This window comes from Nicotiana sylvestris, chromosome 12 (assembly GCF_000393655.2).
Source record: "Nicotiana sylvestris chromosome 12, ASM39365v2, whole genome shotgun sequence".
In the NCBI taxonomy this organism is placed as follows: Eukaryota; Viridiplantae; Streptophyta; class Magnoliopsida; order Solanales; family Solanaceae; genus Nicotiana; species Nicotiana sylvestris.
The window spans coordinates 112,141,564-112,156,912 of NC_091068.1; positions in this window are offsets into that span (position 1 = coordinate 112,141,564).

The window sequence follows — 15,349 nt, forward strand, 5'->3', positions numbered from 1 at the left end:
ATAAAGAATGATTTTGCAATATCAACTCTAGCTAATCTCAATCGATTGGAATCATATTCACTGACATCCATCTCCAACCACTCTGTAAATCTTTGCATCAATCTACTATCTTGATTAACATAATGGAAGGGACACCTTCGTGTATTCTTTCCTACTTTCTAATCTTGCCCCCTTTGCTTTTGTTTATGAACTACATAAGGAGATCTCAACCAAATACTCCCCATACGAATCCTTTTCCCTTTTTTATCTGGTTTTCCTTTTGCTTGCTCTTCCTGTTATTCCATCACAACTAACTGCTGATGTTCAGCAGCAGGGGGGAAACCACAGCCATCGTGGCAGATGCTTGACCAACTCCCTACTGTTCACGATGTTCTTGGCTCTCTTCACGAACAACAATGGCAGCAGAATTACCTTCTGAATCAGTCCCTTGTGTACTACCAAGTGAAAATGAACATAAATTAAAGTTGGGGATATCACCGGTGTCACACATAGGAGAACTGGAAATCTTCCTTCTCTTAGGATTTGGAAGAAGTTGCGATGCATCAGATGAGATCTGCAAAATAAAGGAAAATATAAACATAAATAAAACTAATACAAAACACACATTAGGCAAAAAAACAGCTTGTACTCGAATTGCAGAAAATAATTACCTGGTCTAAGTGTTGAGACACAGATGGTGTTCGCATTCCAACAGATCTTGTATCTTCATGCAAAAAAAAAATCTAAATAATACTGACTAAATTTTATGAAATAATACAAACACACTTCAAACCTGTACGTGAGGCAACAGGTGTGAATATATGTATTTCTCCTTTTTGATATAGCTGCATAAGCTCACCAAATTCTTTTTGAGCTGCCTCGAGTCTTTCTAAAAAATAATTCAAAAATATAACAAAGAAAATAAAGTATGTAAAATTTCAAACTGTAAAAAATATACTTCGATCAAATATAATAAATTCATGATCTATAGAATACATTGACGTTTGTCTTCCGCTGTGGTTTCCCCAGGCTGCATGCCTTTCTCGATATCAGCATTTCCAGCTTCATTCAATTGTGAACCAACGTCGAGGAGCATTGGAGTATTCTCTGGAAGGTTTTTCTCAACTCTACCTTCATTCAATTCAGCATCATCAGAGAGTTTTTGAGTTGTGTCAATTGAAGCACAACTAGTTTCAACTTCCACTGCATATTCATAAAGAGGGGGAATAGATCAACTAGTTTTTCTATATATATAACATAGAAAAATTTTATACCTGTAGTGAAAATTTCACTACAGGATATTATAAAAAAAATAGTTAAAACTTCAACTCTAAGAAGGTTGAAGTGCGCCAGTCACAAACAAAAACTTCAACAGTTACAAAAAAAAAAATTCAGCTCGACAGTTACAAAAACAAAAACTTCAGCTCTAGAGCTGAAGTTCACCAGTTACAAAACAAAACATTCAGCAAAAAAACATGCTGTAGTTTTTACAAAAAACACAAAACATGAAACAAAACTTCAGCTCCTATCTAAGGTATCATTGAACTATTATAAACTTCACACTTTATACCTGTAGTAACAATTTCCTGTATATCACCACCTAGAAGTTCTTTGCAAATAGCTAGTGCTCTTGCATACCGATCGTCTTTCCCAATAGTGCTAGACACATCACTCACTTTCAATTCTAAAGTAAACAGGTGCTTGATCTCCATCGCCAAACAAATTACCTTTTGCGATATCACTTTCCAAAGCACAACTCGATGCATGTTTTTCAGTACCAACAACTTGATCATCTGCACCTTTCTCAGTTGTTTAACTCTTCATCATTTCCATTTTTACTCTACCTACAAACACTAGATTGTTCCTCTCTACCTTGTTGTTGAACATGTTCATCGCCTTCAACAACCGCTTCCTTACGTGTAGCATTATCATCTGCGACTTTACGCAATGCATCATGAGCAGTATGTTCTTCAGTCTCAACAACTTGATTATTGGTACCTTGCTTGCTTCCAATATTCTCAGTTGATAACTGTGCTTCATCATTTCCATCTTTACTCAATCTATCAGCACTGGAACGTTCCTCTTCAACTTGTTCTTGAACATGTTTATCGCTTTCAAAAGCCGCTTCCTCACGTGTAGCATTTACATCTGCATCATCAACAACATTAATATCCGATGGATGTTCGTAACAGTCGTTCACCCTATCATATTCTCGATGGTTACTCAAATCAAAATAGTCATCGTCCATTCTATTTGATTTGTTGACAATCTTAAACAACTGTTCAAACTTCTCATCGAAATATTCCTAGAAAAAAATTACTAACAATGATTAATCTGAATAACATCAGTAGAAATAAAAAGACTTCTCTATAAATTAGCTTACCTTCACTTTTACAAAAACTGCATCCACAATAGCAGATCGCTCCTCCTTTTTAAACTTATCGAAAACTTCTTTTACGATCGTTCTTCTTTCTTTTTCTGCATTCCTTTGAACCTCCATCGTTAACCTCTAGAATATACGCACAACAAAAATTCAGATATAGAAGAAACTTTAGCTCAAAAACATGTTGTACTTTTACAAAAACAAAACCAAAAAACTTCAGATCAAAACTTACAGAACATATTGTGTCGAGTAATTCATTGTCATCAAAGTCAGTTGTAGAACGGTTAGAATGACTCTAGGTACGAGATGATTTGCCAATAAAAGGAGTTCGATTTGCTTCTTTTGATCGACTCCGACTACATGGTGATTCACCAATAATAGGAGTTCGATTCACTTCTTTTGATTGACTCAGAGTACGTGGTGATTCACCAGTTGAAGGAACCACATTAAGTACCTTTGAACGAATCCGGCTACATGGTAATTGTCCAATTAAAGGCATTGAATTCAATTCCTCTTCTGTAGGAATTATATCCAATACCCTAAAGTTGTGATATCTCTGTTTAATACAAAAAAGTATATTATGAGAAGAAAAAAACAAATACATCAACATATTAACACAAAGACAAAAAAAAGTAACTTACTTCATAACTACTGAACATATCAAAAAGTTCGGGAAATTTAGTGTCACGACCCTAAACCCGGACCCGGTCGTGATAGCGCTTCTCGTGAAGACAAGGCTAGACAACTAGTCCCAATTCAATTTTTAAATAGTTAAACATTAATAAACAGTCTAAGCATGAATAAATAAACCAAAGACTAAGCAAAAGATTTTATAATGTACGGAATACAGCCCAAACACAGCCCGATACCGGGGTGTCACAAGTCATGAGCATCTACTAGGGTCTAAATACAACTGAAAAGTCTGAAATGTACAAAATACAGACTAATAAAATAAAGTGGGAGAAAAGCAGTACTGCGAACGCCAGCAGCTACCCTGCTAAACTCCAATGACTCTGCCTCTGATCAACCAATACCCGTCACCGGGTTCAGAAATACCTGAATCTGCACACAAGGTTCAGGGAGTAAAGTGAGTACTCTAACTCAGTGAGTAATAATCATAACTAAAGTCTGAATGGTAAGAAATCATGAAAAGTGCATCAACATGCTATATAAAAGCAGTACAAAACCAGTAAAAAGCAATGAAGCTGAAAAATCTCTTAAAAACATCTTAGCTCAGTTTAACTTCTTTGAAAATGACTTTTCAACAGTTGCGCAAATGAATGCCAAACAATTAGTGCAGATAAGCACAGAAAATCTGTCCCTCGGGCACAAATACACAATTAAACAGGTAAATGATAGGCAAATAAGAAAGATAAGCACATAAGGTTCGCCCCTCGGGCACAGTGTCAACAATCCACCCCTCAGGCAATATCTCAGAACAATACCAGCCCCTCGAGCAATCACATAGAACAATACCAGCTCCTCGGGCTATATCTCACATCACAATGGGTACCCGCGCTCACTTGAGGTGTGCAGACTCCTGGAGGGGCCCCTTACGGCCCAAGCGCAATATCAAGCCACCTCGTGGCATCATAAACAGGCTCTCGGCCTCATATCAATAACAAGCCACCTTGTGGCGTATAATCTCAGGCCCTCGACCTCATAATCAATATCAGTATATCACCGCTGCGGCATGCAGCCCAACCCAGAAGATATGCTCATAACACAGGCCCTCGGCCTTACTCAGTCAAAAATCATATAAGCCTCTCGGGCAACAGTAAAACAGTGTTTCTCAGCCCAAAACATCATTTAAATATCATTTGAGCATTAAAACTAAGTGAACATGGCTGAGTTTTGAAAAACAGTGGAAAATAACATGACTGAGTTCAAGTATAAAGTCAAAACAGTGAGGCAATATCAACATAAATCCCCGAAGGGTTCACATAGCTGGCACCTGGCCCAAATATGGCATTCAACCCAAGTAATGATGATAGCAAATAGTTTTTCAATCAAATACGCGGTAAAATCATCAATCGGGACGGACCAGGACATAATCCCCAATAGTGCACGACCCCACGCTCGTGATTAAGCGTATGCCTCAACTCAATATAGCACTACGATGTGCAATCCGGGGTTTCAAACCCTCAGAACATCATTTACAATCATTACTCACCTCGATCCGGTCCAAACTCTAGCCCGCGATGCCTTGCCCGCACGAATCGACCTTCAGATGCTCCAAATCTAGCCACAATCAGTACATAATCATTAAAATATGCAAAGGGAACGAAGCCCACTCGAAAATATCCAATTTTACATCAAAATCCCGAAATTGCTCAAACCCGACCCCCCGGGCCCACGTCTTGGAATCCGATAAAATTAACATCAATGGAATCATCATCCTCATACGAGTCTATACATAGCAAGAACATCAAAATCGGACCTCAAAATGGCCCCTCAAATCCCCACTCAAAGTTCTCTTAATCTCAAGCCCTAATTACCCATTTTTGCTACTGATTTTTCCATGGATTTCAAGCTTACAATGATAGAATTCATCATAGAAACAAGTTTAGGGACCAAAAATCTTACCTCCATGAAATCCTCTTGAATTCCCTCTTCAATTAGCTCTCCCAAGCTTCAAAATTGCCCAACAATGGAGGTACTTAGCCTCAAAATCGCGGAATAGCCCTTTTTAAATCATTCTGCCCAGGCATAAAAATCCTTCTTCACGAACGCGGTCAAAGCCTCGCGTTCGCGAAGCACAAAATTACTTTGACCAAATTTCCTTCACCGCGAACGCGTCCTACCATTCGCGAACGCGAAGACTTGGCTCCCTAACCCAACGCGAACGCGACTCCCTTTCCGCGAACGCGAAGAACAAATAAATCCTCAAACCCAGCTGCTCACTTCCCCTACACGAATGCAGAGCCTCCCTCGCGAATGCGATGCACGACGAACCCAGCCCTTCGCGAACGTGGAGCCTCCCTCACGAACGCGAAGGCTAAAATCTCCACCTCACCAGCTAACCCTTCACGAACGCGAGGGCTTACTCGCGAACGCGAAGGCCAAATGCCTGCAGCACTGAACAGAAATTTTCTGCAACTTTGCAAAACATGAAATGGTCCGATTGACCACCCGAAACTCACCCGAGGCCCTCGGGACCTCAACCAAACATGCCAAAATATCCCATAACCTCATTCAAACTTGTTCCAACCTTCGGAACATCAAAACTACATCAAAACACCAAATTCGCATCGGATTCAAGCCTAAGAATTTCAAAACCTTCTAAATTACGCTTTCGATCAAAAACCCAACCAAACCACGTCTGAATGACCTGAAATTTTGCACACACATCCCAAATGATACAATGGAACTACTGCAACTTCCTAAAATCCATTCCAACCCCTATATCAAAATCTCACCTATCAACCGGAAAACGCCAAAACCTCAATTTCGCCAATTCAAGCCTAAACCTTCCACGGGCTTCCAAAATGCATTCTGATCACGCTCCTAAGTCCCAAATCACCCAACGGAGCTAACAAAATCATAAAAATTCTGATCCGAGATCATATACAAACAAGTCAAATCTTGGTCAAAACTTTCAAATTTCAAGCTTCAACTGAGGACTGTTTCTTCCAAATTCATTCCAATTACCCTGAAAACCAAAACTAACGATTTACATAAGTCATAATACATCGCACAGGGCAGGTCACACTCAAGAACTGACGAGCAAAGTGCAAAAACTCAAAACGACCGGTCGGGTCATTACATTTAGGCTCTCACACACATACATAACGTAACATCCTGGGAACCTGGGGGGTATCAAGGTACTCATCCTCTCTTATATACTTCTCCCGAATATCTGGGAAGTGCTCATAGAACCAAGCACATAACGGATATGGAAATCCATCAAGTTTATACTCAGTTGAACGTAATTTGTTCTGCTTGTCCAATGCATGTTTTAGTGAGTAAATGAGCTTCTCATAAGCCACATTACCCCAAGGATATTCAGCACAAACCTTATCATCTTCAACAATAGAAGCATACTCCTCCATCACAGATGACTCGGTCTTTTTCCCAAACAAAATAGACTCTACAACAAGAATTTTCATAAGCTTCACATCATCATCATCGCTCTCGCATACGTGTATGTGATTCACGGCATTCTTTGGAATTTTATTCCGAGTCATAAAATCTCGAATATCCTTCAAAGTCACACCCTTGGACTTACCAAAATAACGCTTCAGAATATTGATCTCTCGATTAATTAGTTTTTCAACTTTATGTATTGTGATCCGCAAACTGCACATAATGTGAAAGTCTTCAAGGGTGAAGGAAACATCATGGCCAAAAATCTTGAAACTAATGGAGTCTCGATCATTGGTGAATATTCGAGAAAGACACAAACAATGAACCAACTTCATGCTGCATTTGAAATTCTCCATAGCCATAATGTATCGAAATGTACCATTATTAAGCCTATCCCATTGTGTAGGAATCAAGAAATTTGCAATTAAACTCTTCAAATTGTGGTTCCCCTTCAAGTAACCCTTACAGTTAAACCAATCTCGAAACTCAAAATATCTTTGCCCTGGTCTTATAGGTGGAGGAGCAGGGATATAAGGACCTTGGGGTATTATAGGTTGTCTAGGTGCTTTAGGTGCTTTAGGTGTTATCTGTTCAAAAAAAGTAAAATATACAAAAAATAACATCACGACATTATCAAAAAAATTAGTTAAAACTTCAATCTCTAAGAAGGCTGAAGTTCGACAGTTACAAAACAAAAACTTCAGCTCTAGAGCTGAAGTTCACCAGTAACAAAATCAAAAACTTCAGCTCCTAAAGCTGAAGTTCACCAGTTACAAAACACAAAACATTCAGCAAAAAAATATGTTGTAGTTTTTACAAAAAACAAAACACAAATTCAAATCCAAAAATAATGTCAAAACATGAAAAAAAAAAATCAGCTCTTATCTAAGGTATCATCACTTTAATAGTATCATCTATTTAACTCTCAAAATTATTAAAACTTTGGACATCTAATCACTGAAGAATTTATAGAATTTTCATCAACAACATAAAAACTCGTTCAAAAAATCTAAAAACACAATCATAAAAGTAAAACTAATGCACTTATCAAACTAAAACCCTAAGAAACTATTTAATCATAAATACATGACTATCAAAATCAAAACCAGAAATAAAACCTAGAAAGTTAATGCAATGTACCTGTGATTAAATCGTAATGTGGGAATAACGACGACTAGCAGTTGAAAAATCAAAACAACGATAAAAATCGTTTGATTTCATAGAAGAACAAATCAAAAAACGCGAATAACGGGAGAGAGAGACAGAGACAGTAGAGGACTAGCGTATACTTGAAGAGAAAGTAGTCTTTTAATAAAGAAGGGCAAAATAGTTTTTTTAAAGGCTTTTAACATAAAAACGAGTACGGGTGCAAACAGAAAGACAAAGCTGACTGCGGGTTAAAAAGGGGCGCCAATGCAATTTTTACCTTGGATGTTATGATGAATTCTTGAATGGACTTCTAAATTGACGAGGCCCATTTGCACTCCAATCAAGATCTAGGTTTAAGGGTATGTAGTTTTATTATTTTAGCCGTTATTGTTAATATATATTTCTTATTCTAAATTCTACCATACATAAATTAGCGTCTAAATTCTCACATAAGTTATGTAATGCAGGGTACTAGAACTGCAATATAAGTTATGTAATAAGAGGACGTTTGGTACGACTATAAGTTATATATAGATTATAATGGAGGAATTAATTATGTAGGGAATAGTAATTATACATAGATTATTTCTTATAAGGTGTATGGTTCATTGCACTAAAATTAGATATACAAATATCATTTAAATATTTATTTATTTTTTAAACTAAAAAAATAATGAGTTTACAATTATACCTTTGAATACTTGACCTTCATTGGCTTCCAAGGAAAAGACAGGGTAATTTTGTCCTTTTTGTTTTTTATTATGTATAAGTATACAAAAATTAGTTATTTCATGTTGTTAGTGGTATAAGATAATGTATAAATTGGTGTATTAAATTATATATGGATTAATTATACATGATTCAAAATCTACATCAAATATTAAATAAAATTATGCAAAGTGATATATCGTGATTATTTTCCTTATACATCATATCACACCGCCCTAAAGATTATCTTTCTATTCGTCGGTCACCATTCGATTTAAATTATGAGAGTTGATCCTAATACTTTTTATTTCAAGTATTTTTCACTTACATACATTACTCTTTAAGACAAGAAAGAATCATATGTCTTTAACATTTCTATGCACAAAAAAAAAAAATGTGTATAATCACGGAATAAAATGAATTAGTTAAATTATCAAAGCAAGGCGAAAAACAGCATATATAGTCATCCCTTTTTATGGAAAACTAATCTTTGTCGGTATATATATTTTTCACCGACAAAGATAGTCATCATTTATTCTTTCGAACCCCACAATATATTAATCATTTTGGCATACACTAATGCAAATTTTTTTTTTTCGCTAGGTGTCCCTTTCAAGTTGTCTAATCCAATAACAACCAATACTAGAAAATCAGAGAATAAAGACAAATCTTTTTATTCCATATCTAGGAGCTTGAATCAAGAATATGATCCAAAATTTTAATAACAACTATGACAGTGACAACAGCTTATTAGCAGGAGCTTAGTTAATATCACGCTTATTATCAAATTCATGACCAAAACCTTAGTATAATATTTTTTTCAAGAAATAATTAGCCGACATTACTGATATTAAGAGGTTATCTTAATGTTTTTAGCGGAAAAATTAGCCACAAGTATTACTGTGTTAGGTTTATAGTTTCTCTTATTATTCTTTTTGAGGTGAGGGTAAGCAGTAAAAACTTGCCTAGGTCGGTGTTGACACAAAATTATATTAGTTTATCATCGATAATTAAGAGATATATTGACGTAAAAATATACATAATTTAACTATGGGTAGAGGCGGGTCTGCAATTTGAATTTAATGAGTTCAACATTTAAGGTTTTTAACTTTAGATTCATTGTATTTCTGAAATTATGAAATTAAATTTAATAATATTAAAATGTTAATTTCTTTTCACATCTTTTTAAACTTTATATTAAAACACTGGGTTCCAGCAGCACAAAAATTACATCAATATAAGTGTGTAAAAATAGTTTTTTACCGAGATAAGCACATCAATAGTGAATTAGTTTGTAGTTCAAAACGTCAGATATTTTTTATTATTTCTTATTTGTTTTTTTTTTGTTGTTACAACTTATGACGGTCCTCGGAAGAATATAATTACCTAATCGAATTGTGGATAACTATGCTGTCCATTTTTGTTTTACTGTATTTTTTTTCTTTTGGGGCATTTTAAGAAGTGGAACATTTGGCATTATCAAGAACAAGAACCTAATTTTGGATGGTTTTAGGGTTTGTCGATTCTATGTAGTATTTTAATGCTTGTAATATATACTACATCTTGGAAATGTGATTAGGATGTAAGGAGAGAACAAGAAGAATCAAAACTGACAATCTTTGTTTTTGGTTAAGAGGACGAGATTTAGATTGTGACAATAATTAAATAATCCAATAAAGAATAATGATAGTAGTTATTGGATTCGACTTACTAGTTGTCAATTCGTACACTATATTCTAATATTTCAGAGGATGATTCCTATAACCACAGCAACAATACCAAGAATAACAGTAAAATGTTGGGATAAATCAGATAGGCAAATTCCTTTTGTGAGATTTTTAAGTTGTCACATACCATATACTAGTAGAATTTTGTCCCTTTCTTCTTCTATACCATTTCAATTTTGTAATTCTTAATGTATAGATTCCCCAAGTAAACTTGGGTTTTGTGCCCTTTTCAAGGTTTCAACTCTTTTAATACATTTAGGCCCAAAAATGAAAAGAAAAGATATTACACCATTTATCTTAAAATTATGTTTTGGTTTCATCAAGGAGAAGGTGAGGGTGAAGGTGAGAAAAATACATTCGTAGGCTTTCTTGAGTATTTTATATTCTACTTTTCTTTCTTTCTATTTTAATAAGCAATAGATACTAGCATGGTAGGCCACAAATTGAAAGAATTTGCACCTACTTTAAGACTTCTCCTTCACTAAATTTACAACTTGACTTTCTTTATATATTAGTAATTACTAATTTTGACGTCAAAGACTTGATTCAATGGTCAAGTATCTGGTAAACTCGCCAGTCCCAATATCATATCACACGTCTTCAGTCCTTTGAGTCAAGTTTATCGTTCTCCAAAAATACTCTCTCAATTATTTATATGTGGAAGAATTAGCTTGAATAATCGTCAACCGTTTAAACTAAAAATATAGTTGTCATATATATAATATACGTATGATTTATAGTGTTATGTGTATACTCGTATAAAATTAATATCTAATATGTGTATACCGGCTAAAATAAACAAATAATAAATTCGACAAGCTATATATTTAAGTAAAGATCTCACGGGTGGCTTAAAGGCTTCTTAATTTCTTAAGGATATATTTAGTAGAGGGTGTGGACTACCAAAAACATTCAATCAATTTTTGTTTATGCTAGTCTCACTTCTTTGAGTTGTTGATGTTATTTTTTAAAGTGACGTGTTTGTATCTTTTTGGCTTTAAGGGAGAGCAATTAAGTCTAAAATGTCAGTATTCATAAAAGAGAATGCATCTGTTAAAATGCCTTAGCTTGATGTTCCCTTGATCGCTTTTCAACAAAGACTGTTTTTTGTGTCCTTTTGTTACAAGAGGGACATCTCAACTACCCAAATTCCAAGCATGTTTTGAGGGGTAAAAAAGTTTTGGAGCAAATTAAATGAATTCTCTAAAGGTCATTAGACTCCTAGTTTCCTTTTATTCTTGCAGAATAAATAGATTTGAAAATTGGAAGATTACTTAAAAACTGCAAAACTTTTAACTTATACTCCCTTCGTCTCATATTAACTGTCGTGGTTACTAAAAATAGTTGTCTCTAATTATTTGTCATTCAAGACAAAGTTGATTGTTTTTTCCCTTTTCTACCATTAGTAATAATTATTCTTGAACATGGAGATAACACATACTAATAGAATAGGTATTCAATAAAGAGAGAGTATATCTTAAGACATAAATAATGGAAGAATAGTCCAATCCCTTTCCTAATTAATATTTCTTAAGAAGCGTGTAAAAAAGAAACACGACACATAATATGAGTGAGTACTTCCATCCGTTTTTAAAAACTGAACTTATTTCTTTTTTACTCAGTTTCAATAAGAATAAATTTTTTCTAAATTTAGAAATAACTTAACTTTAAATCCTTAAGAAAATTAATCCGGTGATAAATATTCTCCATCCCTTTATTATATTTTCAAATTTTCTTCCAATTCTGCTACAGTGTAAAACTAATCTGGTGAATATATCTAAATATTCTTCCAGTCTATTTGACGATTTTCATATAAAATGGGATTCCCTATATATTGATTCACTAAAAAAAAATTCCCGGCTATTAAATTGGATGCTCTTTGATATGTCAATCGCTTTCAAACTTAAATCATTGCTTCTTAAATTTTTTTACAGGAAAAGAAACACACACAGACGCATTGAAGCATGCATGAATGATAATTGCTAAATCTTAGTTTATACTTACTACTATATCTTTTTGATAATAAAATACAGAACTTGCTTCACAGTCGTAGTAGTAGGTAATTATGACTGAGAATTAAATAAACAGATTGTGTGACAATAATTATGGTGGGAATCAAGCAAAGGTGGTTTACTGATTATTAGAATGTACACTTGTAATCTCTACACTAACAAACTCCCACCTTTTAACCTGATATATTATTAATTATTGAATTACGTAACCATAGTACACTATGTCAATCGGTGGCAATTTTGATGATTTATCTATATCTACATTCTATCTATATCTATCTATATTATTATAAAAGTACGAATAATTTATATTAAATATTGAACGACTAAAATATCCCTGAGACATTGATCGACTTTTATGCCCTTAAATATTTGTATAATTTAAGGATCTAATAGTAAATTACCTGTGATGACCCAAAAGATCATCACTTGTTTTTAAAATGAATTCTGCGTTCTGAGGCTTTAAAAACCTCTTTCAGCATCACCTCGATTTGTGTGCGCAGTCCATGCGCATAGCCGGAAAGCTATTATGTGAAAATCTGTGAAAAATATTGAAATTTTGACTTAAATACATTTAAGTTGACTTCGGTCTTGGGTAAACAGACCCGGACCCGTGATTTGATGGTCCTGGAGGGTCCGTGGAAAAGTATGGGACTTGGGCGTATGCCTGGAATCAAATTCCGAGGTCCCAAGCCCGAGAAATGAATTTTTAAAGAAAATTATTTTCTGAAATTATTTATGAGATTTGGAAATGAATTGTGATTAGAACTTGATGGTACCGGGCCTGTATTTTGGTTCCGGCGTCCGGTACAAGTCTTATACGTGATTTAAGATAAGTCTGTGAAATTTGGTAAGAAACGGATTTGAAACGACGTGAATCAGAGCATATTTGAGAAAAATGGGAAATTTGAAGTTCTTGAGAAATTTCATGATTTTGATGCTAAATTCATAGTTGTTGATATTATTTTAGTGATTTGAATATACGAGCGAGTCTGTATGATGTTTTTAGGTTGATGTGCATGTTTGGTTTGGATCCCCGAGGGCTCGAGTGAGTTTTGGATAGGCCATAGGGTAGATTTTGGACTTGGTGAATTGCAGGTTTTTAGCTGGTGTGGTCAGGCCTACAGGCTTCGCATTTGCAAAGCCTGGCTCGCAAATGCGAAGGCTGAGTCGCAAATGCGAAACAGCCCAGGCCAGCTCTTCCTCGCAAATGCGAGATTTCCTTCGCAAATGCGATAGGCCCCTTTTGGGCCTGTTATCGCAAATGTGATCCCTTGTTCGCATTTTCCAACTCGCAAATGTGAGAACCCCTTCGCAAATGCGAACCTAGCAGAGGTCGGGATTCCCAATTGCGAACCCTGGTCGCAATTCCCATATCTGCAACATGCAATTTTTATACTTAGCCGAAGAACTCCCATTTTTCACACTCTTTCAAAACCAAAACACTCTTGGGCGATTTTTCAAAGACAACTCTTCTTCCAAATCGATTGTAAGTCAATTTTAACTCGTCTTCTTCAATCATTAACATCTCTTCACATGATTTTAACTCAAAATCAATGATTTTCATGGGGGAAATTGGGTGTTTTAGGTAGAACCTAGGTTTTTCAAAAATTGGGGGTTTGGATCTCGATTTGAGGTCCGATTTCAAAATAAATTATATATTTGGGTTCATGGGGGAATGGGTAATCGGGTTTTGGTTCGAACCTCGGGTTTTGACCATGTGGGCCCGGGGGCGATTTTTGACTTTTTGGGTAAAACTTTAGAAAACTCATTTCATGCATTAGAATTGATTCATTTAGCGTTTATTGATGTAATTAAGCAACTTGTGGCTAGATACGAGCGAACTGGTGGTGGAATCACGAGGTAAAGCGATAGTAAAGGCTTGAATTGTATTTGTGGCATCGAGGTAAGTGTTTGGTCTAACCCTAGCTTGAGGGATTAGGAGTTGTGTCATATGTGCTACATATTATTTGTTGAGTACGACATATATGCATGGTGACGAGTATCTATACGTTGGTGTCAAGCATGACTGTGAGTCTTAAATTTGAAAATTGTGTGTTCTTGATAAATCCTACAAATGCCTAAGTTGTTAATTTTCTTTGTTGAGCAAGGATTATGATTATCCACGTGGGAAGTACTTATGATTCAGTATTGGTGCTAATTGAGGTAGTTAGATGTTGGAACAAGTTTGGTTATAGTTGATTTCTCTTGCCGGGATGTAGTTGCTTATACTGTCGATTCCCTTGCCGGGATAGTGTGGTTTCTATATTGATCCCTTGCCCGGACTCTTGTTGTGATTAGTATTGAACTGTATATTTTGATCGGGTTGCACGCCGCAACAATATTATATTTGGATCGGGTTGAACGCCGCAACAATATTATATTTGGATCGGGTTGCACGCCGCAACAATATTAGATTTGGATCGGGTTGCACGCCGCAACAATATTAGATTTGGATCGGGTTGCACGCCGCAACAATATTATATTTGGATCGGGTTGCACGCCGCAACAATAATATAATTGGATCGGATTGCACGCCGCAATAGTGATAAATGATATGGATCGGGTTGCATGCCGCAACTGAGTTAGTATGTTTTGGGAACGGGTTGCGCGCTGCAACAATTGATAATAAGCAGTGTTTTTAGATTGGATACGAGTCCTTATTGTTTTGCTGTAAATTCTAAATTGTTCTTATGCTTTCCTCTTAATTTACTATTGGTACCGATATTTCCCCACAGCATGTACCCCCTCCCATCTCTACTTGTTTATTCCTGTTTTATTTTCCATTGCATATTATATAACTGCACATGTTTATTTGGTAGTCTGGTCCTATCCTCGTCACTACCTTGCCGGAGTTAGGCCAGACACTTACCAGCACATAGGGTAGGTTATGTTGATGCTACACTCTGCACTATGTGCAGATCCCGGAGTAACTTTTGGACAATAGCATTTGGGGTGGCTGCCTTCAGTCCAACTAGAGATCCCGAGGTAGTCCTACAGGCGCCCGCAGACCCGACGTTCTCTTCTATCCTATTATGTATTCTATTTTCATTTGTTTCCGAGACAGATTGTACTTTCTTTTCAGACGTTTGTTGTAGTATTCATAGACAGTCCGTGATATTGTGACACTGGATTCCGGGTAGATATGTATGTTGACTTAGTCGTATTGGTTATGATTACTTATATCAAATTAAGTCTTCCGCTTGTTTTTACTTAACGTTAATGTTTTACTGTTGATCACATGTTAGTTTAAGTTGTTAAAAATGACTAATAAATGAGTTAGAAATTCTACAATACGCGGCTTG